We start from the raw sequence: 12,772 nt of genomic DNA, 5'->3' as shown, positions 1-12,772 counted from the left end.
CCGTTCTGGGCTCTGTGTTGTCGAATACAATGCAAGTCCTGCCCTCGTGGAATTATATTCTAGTGGAGGCAGACCAGGAAAAGGACATGTGCCCAATGGAGTAAATAAAGCAGGATGAGAGGGACAGGGCACAGTGGTCAGAGACTCGACTGATCGCGTGGACGTCTGGGGTACAGTGTCCCAGGACTAGCAGGAGGCCAAAGCGGCCCGGGCGCAGAACCGCAGGAGATGAGCTCAGAGCGCTTCCTGGGGCGAGAGGCCTGATGGGCCATTGTAAGGATCTGGATTTTCACTCTGTGTGAGGTGCGGAGCCACCGAGCAATGGGGAGGCCTTGAGCAAAGTGGCAGCATCGGGTTTAGCTTCCAAAGGACTCCCTCTGCTGCCACGTTGACAACTAAGAAGGGGGGAGCGGGTGCCAAGGGCAGACGCCGCGAAGCCAGTTTGGAGGCTGCTGCCGTCACCAGGAGGGAGCCGAAGGACCCTTGCCCTGGGTGCTGATGGACCCAATGTGGAGGGTGAGGGGGCGAGCACGCCGGGGCCCGGCCTCCGCCGTGGGCAGGACGGCGTTGCTCTTCCTGAGAGGCGGGAACCCAGGAGGAGCAGGACCGGGGCTGGGCTGGCCTGGGTGCTCTCGTGGGGGGAATCAGGAGCTCCGCTTGGGACAGATGGGTGTGCAGAATAAATACCTGGCAACGGCACACACAGAACTAGACTTTACGTGCACACATGTAGAATAAATAGTAAATGGTAGACACTGAACGACGTCTCGCTCCAAGAACCCGGAAGCCGGTCCTCGGGAACGAATCCGTTGAAATGTTGATCAGAAAGCAACAGACAAGCAGGAATTATTCATAGATGAATCCTTATGGGGAGGGGACCGCACGGCCCATTTGCTGTGTTCCTTCAGACCAGGGTTTAAGTAACACAGCGCAAACTGTTCACAACCCACCGGGGAGATAGGAGGCAAGATCAGAGGGGAGGCGCTGGAGGAATCTGGGCAGGCGTCCTGGAGGGGGACGTTTTAAGGAGAGCTTGGCATGCAGTCGTGGGAAAGCAGCTGTGAGCTCTCCGCGTTTACCTGACCTCGGGCCTTTGGTGCTCCACGCGCTCATTTAAAATGCTCGTGTTTCTTGGCCTCTTGCTCCAAGGCTGGACATTCACAGCATCTCAGCTGGAAGGGACCAGCGGAGGTTTTGGTCTTATCCTGCTAATTGCAGGCAGGCAAGAGTTCAGTCCCTCTGCTAAGCTCCCTCCCTTTTTTTTCTCTTCCCCTAATTGATTTATCAGCCTCCCTCAATTCCACGTCCATTTAACAGTCAAGGACCCACAGCGTTCTCTTTCCACTCATATTCTACAAACTCTGTCTTTCAGGACGTTTCTTTCTTCTAATGGTAGGGAAAATTGTTCTTCCCTGTAAGACAGTCTTTCATGGCCTCGAAAACCATTATAAGAACGCATTAACATGCCAGGAACGCTTCAAACACTGAAGTAGCTGGCGAAGTATTTTTATTCCACCAGGCACTTGAGCTGAGTAATGTATCTACTGCCAACAAGGGAGCGAAGGAATTCTGGGTAGTGAGAGGCCCCCCCGTGCCGATGAACTTGGGTCTGAAGCAAGGGGGCACGCAGCCTAGCAGCTGCTGAACTTGAATTCCTCTGTGAAGGCAGAACCCAGGGCTGGCAGACCCTGCTCTGAGAGGTCTGTGCACCGGCTCTTCTAGAACCTGCCGTTGCCCAGTGATTAGCCTCATCAGACTTGGCCTTGGTCTTCGGTGCAGAGAACCAATGGAGCAGGTGTTCCCATTTATCTTCCTTAAGGAGTCCCTGGAGGCTTCTTGTGGAAGGGTCAGGTGAAGGAAGAGGCTGGAAAAAACCCTCCGGCTCCCAGCCAGCCAACAGCTGTTTCAGCTTCTTCCTGCTTCTGCTAACGAAAACAACTGGGATTCAATAAAAGCTATTTCGTACCAGGGATTCCTCGGAGAAGCCGCTTTCTTTGGAGGTTTGCTTCAACCAAAGCGCTTGGGTTTGTTGCCGTGACCGTGAATTTTGCGCCCGCGGCCGCCTTAGCATTGAATGACCTCTTTTGGACAGTGACAGCCGATTCCACACGGACGGGGTGAATAATTTATGAGGTGCCAGGGCACTGTTGACGTAGTGAGCTTGCAGCCGTCCGTCTGCCCCGCTAATTATGGAAGGTGACAGCTCTCTGCCCCATTGTCCCTGCTCCTTTCCGAAGCTGCCTGGGACATGCACTGTGCGTGAGCCGAGAAGGAAAGAGGGGAAATGGGGCCAGGGCCCGGCTCCCGCCACCAAAGAAGGCTTTGTGGGCTGAGCAAGTGGCCTTGCAGGAATCAGGTTTCCGCTTTTTCACCTCTGCAACGCGAAGCTGTGAGAGGCGCACGGGGACGGATTTTGCATAAAATGTGTGTTAGCAGGGGGAGGTGTGGGCTGTGAACCTGGGACTTAGGAGGGAAAGAGGCGGAGGCAGCAGGATCGCTGATGGTTTCCAGGCGGGTGCAGGAGGCACCAGGGCTTCCTGACCCACAGCTGGACACACAGCCTGGGGTCCGCCTCACGGGCTGCCGAGCGGGGACAGGCGTGGCTGGCCTCGGACTCCGTGCCCCAGCGTTTTAAGCCGCTTAAGGACTCTCCGAGGCTCTCCCTGCTTCTGGAATAGCTTTGACAGCTCATTTAACCTCCCTGTGATTTCAGTTTCAGATCTAAATTGGGTTCCCAAATCACGCAAACGACCAGCCACCAGGCTCTGGGGCACGGGGCCTCCTGGGCCCCTGGCTCCCACAAAAATCATCTCCTGAAGCAACTGTCTGAACTTGGTGAATGAGGGAGGGGGGCTTCGCAAAGAGCTTTGCCGAGTTGGGGGCGGGGAGAGGGAAAGGAATTAAACGGGGTTACGTGCAACCACATCTCTGGCCTGAAATGGAAAGAGAAATGAAAATAATCGAGTTACTTACAGAAGAGATATTTTAAAATATGAATGATGCGATAAAAGCAGATTTTAAAGTATTTTCAAGAATCAGTCGTAAAAAAGGAAAAAGGATCAATAGTCATTCATTAATCTCATATGTGCTGGTGTATCAATGAGGGCGCTGGCAGGAAATGGATGACATTCTCTTACAATAATTCAAGAAGGATTAATTTACAAGGAGATGAATTTCAAAGGAGTGGGAGGAGTGGGGAAGAACAACCTGGAGGAGTGGAACTAGGGGCCACTGAGCGGCACCACTGCTAGGCTCAGAGGATGGGGGTGGACTCCAGAACCTGTGAGGAGAGAGCTGGGCTGAGGGCATCTGAGGGAGGGGCCATCCTTTACACCAGCCAGCCAAGGTGGCCCCACGGGAGAAACCTGGGAATGAATATCCTGGCCTCAGTCCCCCCCTCCCACTTCCTCACGGGCTCCTCATTGGCCAAACCCAACCGGGCACCACAGGGTCACAGGGCAGGGCAGCCATGGATGACTGATGTCCGTCCCCAAGGCAGAGAGCGGATGGAGAAGGGTGGCGAGGAGCGACGTGGGATGCCCCCGTCATGTCAGGGCTGTACTGGGCCTGGGAATACAGGATGAATCAATCACTGGTGTCCCTGCCTTCGAGAACCCTTAGACAAGTCTCTTCATATCAGGAAACCCTGATAAGGAGAGGAAAGAGAAGGCATTTATGATGAATTGGGCCTTTTAAAAACCTGCATATCAAGAAGCAGGCATGGGGTGATATGTGGTTATTGATAGTTTCTCATTGCTTCTACATTTGTCTTGAGTTATTTTGTACTTGTTTTAATATTGTTGTGCAATAATTCTTACTGAATTAAATTTATGCAGCTTACCTTCAGCCTGTTGGGTTCATAGCTGTAGGAATTTGTAAAGTTAACCTGTCCAAATGTTTGTCAGTTTAAATCAGTGGTTCTCAAAATGTGATCTGAGGGTTCCCTCGGACCCTTTATTGGGGTCCCCAGTTAAGGGGTTCCAGGCACCAAATATTTGGAAGCTGCAGTTTACATGATGTTATTGTGTAGAAGGGCCTTGAGATAGAAGACTTGAGAACTGCTGGTCTAGATTATGGTATTAGAGCAACCGACATCCATGTGCAACATGATAACATACGAGAAATTCAGTCTCAGGCATCTGGGTAGAAGGGGATGGTCTGATGTAGTTAGGGCATCTTCTATTTCCTGTCATCTTTGAACAATTTGCTGACTCTCTTCTACGCATGCAGTCTTCTAGGTCATTTGGGGCGGAAGCCAGGAGCAGGGTGTCAGCTGTCAGCAATCCTGGGCCATTCATTCCTGGGACACCCTTGCTGGGGTGTGGGCCTAACACCCTTGCCTTCGTGCTAGCAGCCATGTGCTGATGGTAAGGAAACAGCCTAGGCTGTGGATGAGACCAGCTTCTGAGAACCCTCCCAGATGCAGGTGAAGGAAAAGGGGGGCTTGCTCAGCAGTTCAGAAGCCAGTAAGCAAGACCCAGCTGGCATGTGTCAGGCTGAAACCTACTTCTGCAGGTGCAGCTACAATGCCAATAAATACTTTCTGCCCTGTTAGTGTGGGGCTTCCTGTGCTATAGGTTGCACAAACCTTAGTTCCTGACACCAAGGAGCTTATAAACTAAGGAGAAGTGTACCAAGTACCTTACAACGGAAGGAAGGGGTTTGAAAGGAGGTCCGGCAACTCGGAACTGGCAGCACGTCAAGGCAAGATGCGGCCGTTCATTAGGGTGGCACACGATGCTGGCGAAGGTCCAAAGGGTCGAGAAGGAACTTCAGAATCGGGGTGTGAGCTAAGCTGGCCATGTGGATATCAGACGTCACGGTTAGAAAGAGAGATGGCAGAGTTGTGGCTGGCTACCGCTCTCCCGCCTTGGATGAGGAAGCGGTGGGGTCCTTCAGCATTTCTGGTGGGAGAGTTTGAGTTTGGAGTGAGCATAACCGGCCCGTGGTGGTGGAGAAGGCCACTGAAACCTGTGTCCTTTCTGCTCGGTGTACATCACTGAGCAGGCAACTCGACCATGATTAAAAGCCCAAATCTACCAGCATCCTAGGCAGAAGGTATTTAGAAATATGTGTGAGTAGGGGTCGCTAATATAACCAGTACCTCTAAGAGGATCTTCCCATTAGAGCCTCCCCTTCCGTACATGATGGCGAGCATCTTCAGGCATCTTCTAAGTGCTGCATTATATGCCTGAGGGTCTAAGTCAAGAAACTAAATTGGTTGCATTTCAGAGTCTTCACTTTCTTCAGGTAAATCATGCATTCTTTACGATTGACTGGTGGTGGAAAGAACAATCAGGCTGGCTTGGATGAGTCTTTTCTTTGACCAAAAACTAGTTTTGAAAATGTCCATTTTAACAATCATACAGTTGTGATGGAGTTTCAAACCATAAAATGTTTGATGTTTTGAACAGTATCATGTTGGGATGGAGATTTTATGGGTTCAGGCAAATCATCTAGATCTCCTTCATGCAGCATATTTCTACTCAGTGATATAAAGCATACATTATTCTATATTATTACAAAAAAATGGAAAGATATAAACATGTTAGAAGGAACTGTTGATGCTAACATTCGTATAACTAGAACTCAGTGCAAGTTACAGAAATTCTGTTGCACCCTATGGTTTTAGTATTTCTATTTTAATCCATTTGTTTATGCAGGTGATGTTACTTGAGCTTAAATGTACTTTACTGAGCAAAGTTGAAAACAACATATATTTTATTTTATGATAAAGGGACTTTAACCTCATGGTCAAATACTATGTTTGCTCAGACAAGATTTGAAGTTGTATCAAGAGTTTTATTTTTCTGACATTTAAAGTTCTACATCATAAAGGTAAAACTTTACAAAAAATTGTCCATGTGACAACAGGATAAAGTTCAGTTATTGAAAGAGGCCATTTCAGTGCTATTGAAATAAAGACACCCTCGTCATATGGTACCCAAAATAATAACAGTTCCCATAGCACCCTGCACTTCCTCTTTCACAACACTCGTCTCCCGTACTCACAGCTCTCCCCATCGCCAGACTCATCGCTTTGCATGAGTAATGTGTTTACCAGTGAGTCCCCTGTCCTTAGCAGAGTGCTGGCATCTGAGGCACCCCCAAATTATCTGTTGCAATAATAGTTCTATTTATACCTAGGGGTGTTTTTAATTAAGATTGATTGAAACTTTTTAAATCTGTTTCTCCTTTGAAAGTTTCTATTTCTTTCCACTGGCTTAAAAGAGCAACCTTACGAGTCTCAGGCTAGGCAAGTTTTCTATGACACCCCAGCCTCAATCCCTGACAAGCTCCGGGCATCATTCTTTCCCCGGATGAAGCTGCAAGGGCTCAGCCGAGGTATCCCTGAAGGCTTTGCTCAGTGACATTTTGGGGATAGAAGAATCCTGCTTGTGCAGTGACAGGGGCCCTAGAAGGCAGTGAACAGCACTGTTCCAGAGGGTGGGGACAGGGAGAACTTCACTGCTCATGACCACAGCAGGGGCGGTGGTTTGAAGGACTGCGGGCAGGAGGCCTGGGCTTGGGTGGTAGCTCTTAGTTTGGTTGTGGGACCTTGCACGTGTCACCTAACCACCCTGGGATTTGGACAAGGATAATGTCCTGGTGGTGTAGACCTGTGATGCCTGGTCTCACTCACTTCTCTGAGCTGTAGGAGCATACTGTGCTGGGAACCATGGGGGCTACAGGGTCACCCAAGGCCATCCCGTTGCCAGGAGCTTCCAGCCCAAGGAGCGGCATTGGGCCTGGGTACGCCCTTTACCCTGTGCCCCCTGCCCGAGAGCCAGCTCAAGAGGGGAGCAGCTCATTGTACCCTCTTCATAGCATTGGCCCCGAAGCCAGGATGCTGAGTGGGGCGACCTCAAGGGAGCTCTGAAGGCAGTCGCCTGAAAACCACACCACGCTGCTCTTGGCCCTCCGGCCTCGAGCTCTGCATGCACACCCCTCCCCACATTTATACCTAAGCTCACAAAGCGCTCCACAGCCCAGAAGGGGAGGGGAACTTGTTACTCTAGTAACATCTATCCAACCTAAAATTTCCCCCTCGACCACATTCAAATATATAATTCAGTGCTGTTAATTATGCTCACAATGTTGTGCTACCATCACTACCACCCATTACCAAAACTTTTCCATCACCCACATAAAACCCTGCACACCTTATGCAGTAACCCCCCATTCTCCACCCCCAGCCCAGTCCCTTGTAGCCTCTATTCTATTTTCTGACTATGAATTTGCTTATTCTAATTATTTCTTAAAAATAATTCATACAATATTTGTGCTTTGTGTCTGGCTTATTTCACTCAACATGACGTATTCAAGGCTCATCCATGTTGTCACATGTACCTGGACTTTTTACAGTGGAATAATATTCCATTGGACGGATATACCACGTTATGTTTAGTCATTCATTGACTGGTAGACACTTGGGTTGCCTCCACCTTTTGGCAATTGTGAACAATTCTGCTATGAACATTGCTGTGCATATAGCTGATTTGAGTCCCTGTTTTCAGTTCTTTGGGATATACACCTAGAAGTGAGATTGTCAGGGCATATGGTACTTCTATACTTAACTTTCTGAGGAACCACCAAACTGTCTTCCACAGTTGCTGCGCCATTCTACCTTCCTGTCAACACTGAAGGAGTGTGCCTATTTCTACACATCTCCAACTCTTATAATTTTCTGTTTTTTAATAGTAGCCATTCTAGTAGGTGTGCAATGTTATTCCATTGTGGTTTTGATTTGCATTTCCCTAATAGCTAATGCTATTGAGCATTTTTTCATGTGCCTTTTGGCCATGTGCACAGCTTCTTTGGAGAAATGTCTATTCAAGTCTTTTACCCATTTTTTAAATTGGCTTGTTTATACTTTTGCTGTTGAGTTGTAGGATTTCTTTATATATTCTGGATATTAAACTCTTATCAGATATGTGGTTTCCAAATATTTTCTCCCATTCTGTAAGTTGTCTTTTCACTTTCATGATAAAGTCTTTTGATGAGCAAAAGTTTTAAATTTTGATGAGGTCCCATTTACCTGTTTTTTTCTTTTGTTGTTTGTGCTTTAGATGTAAGGTCTAAGAAACTGTTGCCTAACACGAGATCCTGAAGATGGACGATGCTTCTTTACCTTATGTTCTAGGAGTCATATAGTCTTGATTCTTTTATTTAGGTCTTTGATCCATTTTTACTTAATTTCTGTACATGGTGTAAAAGAGAGGTTCTCATTCATCATTTTACATATGGATATCCAGTTCTACCAGCGCCATTTGTTGAAGAGATTATTCTTTCCCAATTAAGGAGATTTGGCTGCCTTGTCAAGAATCAGTTTACCATAATGTGAGGGTTAATCTCTGAATTTTCAGTGAGATTCCATTGGTGTATATGCCTATCCTTGTGGCAGTAACATGCTGTTTAGATTACTGTGGCTTTGTAACAAGTTCTAAGATCCAGAAGGATGAGTCCACCAACTTCAATCTTCTTTTTGGCTATTCAGCCCATAACCCTTCCATATAAAACTGATGGTTGGCTTTTCCATTTCTGCAAAGGCGGCCATGGAATTTTGATTGGAACTGCATTGAATCCATAAATTGCTTTGGGTAAGATTGATGTCTTAATATTTGATTTCCAATCCATGAACATGGAATGTCTTTCCATTTATTTAGGTCTTCTTTGATTTCTTTTAGCAATGTGTTATCGTTTTCTGTGTACAAGTACTTTACTTCCTTGGTTAGATTTAGTCCTAAATTATTCTGTTAGTTGCTTTTATATATGGATTTTTTTTCTTGATGTCTTCTTCAGATTATTCATTGTTAGTGTACAGAAACACTACTGATTTCGGGTGTTGATCTTGAACCTGATAATTTGCTGAATTTGTTTATCAGTTCTAGTCACTTTGTTGGGGGTTTTTCAGGATTTTCTGTATATAGGTGCTACGATGAGCTTAGTAATAGGTTGACTCGAAGAGAAGGCAAAGCAGAACTTACAGAATTTAAAAGGATAGAGAGAGAGACATGAGAGAGGAGATAAAGATGGGACCAGGGGACTTCAGCTTCTGGAACTGAGAGCCTCGACCCTAATTTCCACCTCCTGTTTATTGGAAACTACCAAGCAGCTGTTTGCTATTAGAACTGCAACATCATCTACAATAATAGAGAACAACTGCAACATCTAAAAACTGCAACATCTACAATAGAACAGGTGTAACACTTACAATAAGGAACAGGTAAGGCAGTTACCCACAACACATTGAATAGGGTCACATTGAATGCCAATTTAGAGAGTCCTATCTTGTCTTGTAATCAGTTTTACCATTTTCTTATACCATATTTATTATTCAACTCCTACACTGTTAATCTTTCTAATCTTTATTCAGGCTGTAAAATCATTTTTTGGGCAGAAGGGTGCGAAGGTGTTCTTTTGTCCTTTGTCCCTTCCTCAGTTCTCCATTAAGTATTTATTGTATGAATGCATGTTTCAATAGCAGTTTTATTTATGGACATTTTAGTCATTGCCAAGAGGCAAAAAGGTATGGAGGACACTTTCAGTTCTGATCTGTGTGACTCTCAGATTTATTTTACCCGGAAAGGACTAAGGAGGTCATTGAAGAGGTGAAGAGGAAGAAAAGTGGAAGAGTAAGGAAACATGCTATATATCTGGGCTCATCTCTCAGGTATCAATAGGAACACAATGGGATGAGCCTAGGTCCAGACTGGAGAGAGGACCCAGGATCTGTGAAGGACTGGGTTGTAAGGGCACCAAGCTCTCTGTCTCGCAGGTGCCCAAACCCAGCGTTTGCAAGTGTATCTGAAGTTAATTCATCTGTACCGTCTTGGACAAATCACATTAATTCTCTTGAACCTTGGTTTTCCCATCCACAAAATGGGAATAATAATGTCCACTGCAGGATTATAGACAGGAATAAATGATGCAGTGCTTGCATCTGCTCTCTAGCCTCGGACATAAGAAGATCATCAACTGCAGAGTTCATCCTCATAAGACTAACTCAAGTCAAGACAAACTCACCAGAGGCTCACAGATTGACCAGAATACCAATATAGCAAATGTACGAATTCCAACCAACTGGAATCTCATGTCACATAGTCAACACATTTTCTTCTCTGAAGGAATGCGTAATGGGAAGAATGAGTGCTGCCATTAACTACTGAGCAGGCTGGGTAGAAGGGCAGAGGGTGGTGGGGGCTGGAGAAACCAAGCTGTTATGAAGGGCACAAACCATCCAGCCGCTGCCCAAATCACCCTCCATGGTCTAAGCAGAGACTCATGCCTCTTCTTGGGTGTCCTTTGTCTAGGCACCAAGTAGCCCTGCTTCTTTTATTGTCATGTGCTCCTTAGGTGGTTTCCAACACAGTTGCTTAGGTTAGGCTGGGCTGCTTGTATCCCAGGCCTGGGGGCCCAGTCTCCCCTAAGCTGGATGCAGGCATTTCCCATGTTGACATCTCCCAGGTCAGTGTCTAAATTCACTGATTTTTAAAAAAAAAATATTTTTTTTTCATTTTTTGAAAGATACTTAGATTACATAAATGTTACTTAAATATATACGGGATTCCCATATGCCCCACTCCCCACACTTCCCACATTTTCCCACATTGGCAACATCTTTCATTAGTGCGGTACATTCATTGCAATTGATAAACACATTTTAGAGCACTGCCACTAAACAGGGATTATAGGGTACACTGTAGTTTACAGTCTCTCCCATTAGCTCTGTAGGTTATGGCAGAATATATAATGGCCTGTATCTGTCATTGTCATGTCATTCAGTACGGTTCCCAAGTCCCAAAAATGCCCCCTTTTACCCCTGTTTTTTCCTCTCCCTACCCTCAGAACCTCCAGTGGCCACTGCCTCCACACCAGTGATCTTTCTTCCATTGCTAGAATCACAATAAGTCTATAGAAGAATACCAGTAAGTCTCCTCTAATCCATTGTCCATTCCCAATCCTGAGGACTCTGTGATGGCATGCCCACTCCACCTTTGACTGAGATGGGCCTTCAGTCCCGTATGGTCAATGGATGGGACTCTCTTGCTTGCAGTGGTAGACACTCTTGGTTCCTCAGTATGTTGTTTGCCCATCGTCTGCTCCTTGTTAGTTGTCCTGGGTGAGTCCAATGAACTGGAGAGTAGGTGTTGCAACTCCGTTGAGATTCAGCCGGCACACGGACAGCCCCGATTTTTACCAATTCCCTCACAGAGTAACTGAACCCCAAGTTGGGAAGGGGTGGATGCTCTTGCAATAACCTTTCGTATAGCACACGCTAGGTACACCATCTATGCAATATGGTGGCTTTACAGGTGGGGAAACTGAGGCAAGGCAAGGATCCCTCTTCCAGGTGGGAGGCAGAGCCCTGAACCCAGTCCTATACACTCCCAAAAGGCTCTTCTCCCAAAGGCCCTTTATATGGAATAAAAAGACCCACAACCTAGACCCTAAGGGGAAGCTGTATGTATAATTCAAATCTACCGAAACGAAACAGAAAACACCTCGGGGTTTCCCCATCATTACGAGGCCTCTGTCCAACCCAGCCCTCCTGGTGCCCGGGACAAAGCAGCCCTCCCCGGAGCAGAGGGGCTCTCCAGCACAACTCTTGCAACGGGCCACGAAGCCACCTACCCCTCTCCCCTGCCCCACTGTCGGCAACGCACAGCCTCTGTCGGAGATCCCGAAGGGTGAGCTGCAAGGGCCGTGCCCCGCCGGGGCTGCCCACCCTGCCCTCTGCCGCTCCCCGGCTCGCCCCGCAGCGCGCCCTCGGCGGGCAGCCCCAGCGCGCTGCGCAGGAGCCCGGCGCCCCCGGGCCCCGCTGGAGACGGGCCCCGCCGCGCAGCCACCCGCGCCGGGCCGAAGCGGCGGTCACGCAGCTGTCTCCAGCGGTCCCCCCGCCCGCACCGTGACGCCGCCAGCCCCCGCCGCTGCGCGGGCTCCTCCCCGCCCCGCGCTCCCCGCCCCTCCGCGGGGCTGCCCCCGCGCTCCGCCGCGCGAGGCTCCGCCGGCCGCGCCACTCCACCGCGCGCCGCGGCTGCGGGAGCCGACGTGGGAGGGCAGCGGGCGCGGGGACCCGGCTGCTGCCCGCGGCCCCTTCCCCGCTCTCCCAGGTGCGGGCCGCCGGGGGCACTGCCTGGGCTCGGAGGCTTCGCTGTGCCGGCGGTGGCCCCTGTCATGACAAGGAGACTTCATCTTTAGGTGCGTGCAGCTGGGTTCGGGGCCGATTTCGCCGTCAGCCCGGGGGGGGGGGGGGGGGGAATGTCCTCGACTGGCGTGAGCCTTGCCTGTCCAGGAGCCGTCGCGACGGGAGGCGCCCCCTGCCCCCGAGGGCTGGGAACCAGGTGCCCCCCGGGGCGGGCATGCGGAGTGGCTGAGCGCAAAGGGCCCCCGCACCGTTGGCAGGCGGGGTTGAGCGGGGCCGGGGGAGGGTCGGGGAAGGAGCTTCGGGGCAGTGCCTGGGGCTGGGGCATATCTGGGGCGGGGAGGGGGAGGCGCCGTCGCCTCCAGATGGGAGTCCTCCGGGATTCCGTGGCCCCCCACGCCGCCACCGAGCAACCTCGGGCAATCTCACGCCCCAGGGGAATCCAGCTCCGGGCTGGGGGCCCGGTCTCCCAGGTCCTAACTTGCCCCCAGGCGGACCACATGGGCCTGTGAGCTTGGCTGTGAACCAGACCCGTTCCCACAGTGTATGAATTCCAAATTAGGAAGGGGGGGTGGGGATGGGAGGAGGGGTAAGAAGGGGGAAATATGTTGAATTGCTGCCCGGAAA

At 49.3% G+C, this 12,772-nt stretch overlaps 1 protein-coding gene across 3 annotated transcripts in view; it reads left to right on the top strand.

Annotated features, from left to right (window-relative positions):
* Positions 1 to 12,772, top strand: part of RIPOR2 (RHO family interacting cell polarization regulator 2) — a 212,209-nt gene that overhangs the window by 107,831 nt on the left and 91,606 nt on the right. Inside the window, exon 1 of one of the 3 annotated variants that reach the window (XM_058285325.2) lies at positions 11,835 to 12,201. The exons of the other annotated variants lie outside the window; for them this stretch is intronic. The gene's annotated coding sequence lies outside the window, so the exon portion shown is untranslated. Of the gene's footprint in view, positions 1 to 11,834; positions 12,202 to 12,772 lie in introns of those variants that run through there. 3 annotated transcript variants of the gene reach the window in all.

Source organism: Dasypus novemcinctus, chromosome 22 (genome assembly GCF_030445035.2).
Source record: "Dasypus novemcinctus isolate mDasNov1 chromosome 22, mDasNov1.1.hap2, whole genome shotgun sequence".
Classification (NCBI taxonomy): domain Eukaryota; kingdom Metazoa; phylum Chordata; class Mammalia; order Cingulata; family Dasypodidae; genus Dasypus; species Dasypus novemcinctus.
Note: the sequence above shows the minus strand (reverse complement) of the source record. Positions and strands in the feature narration are given on the sequence as shown.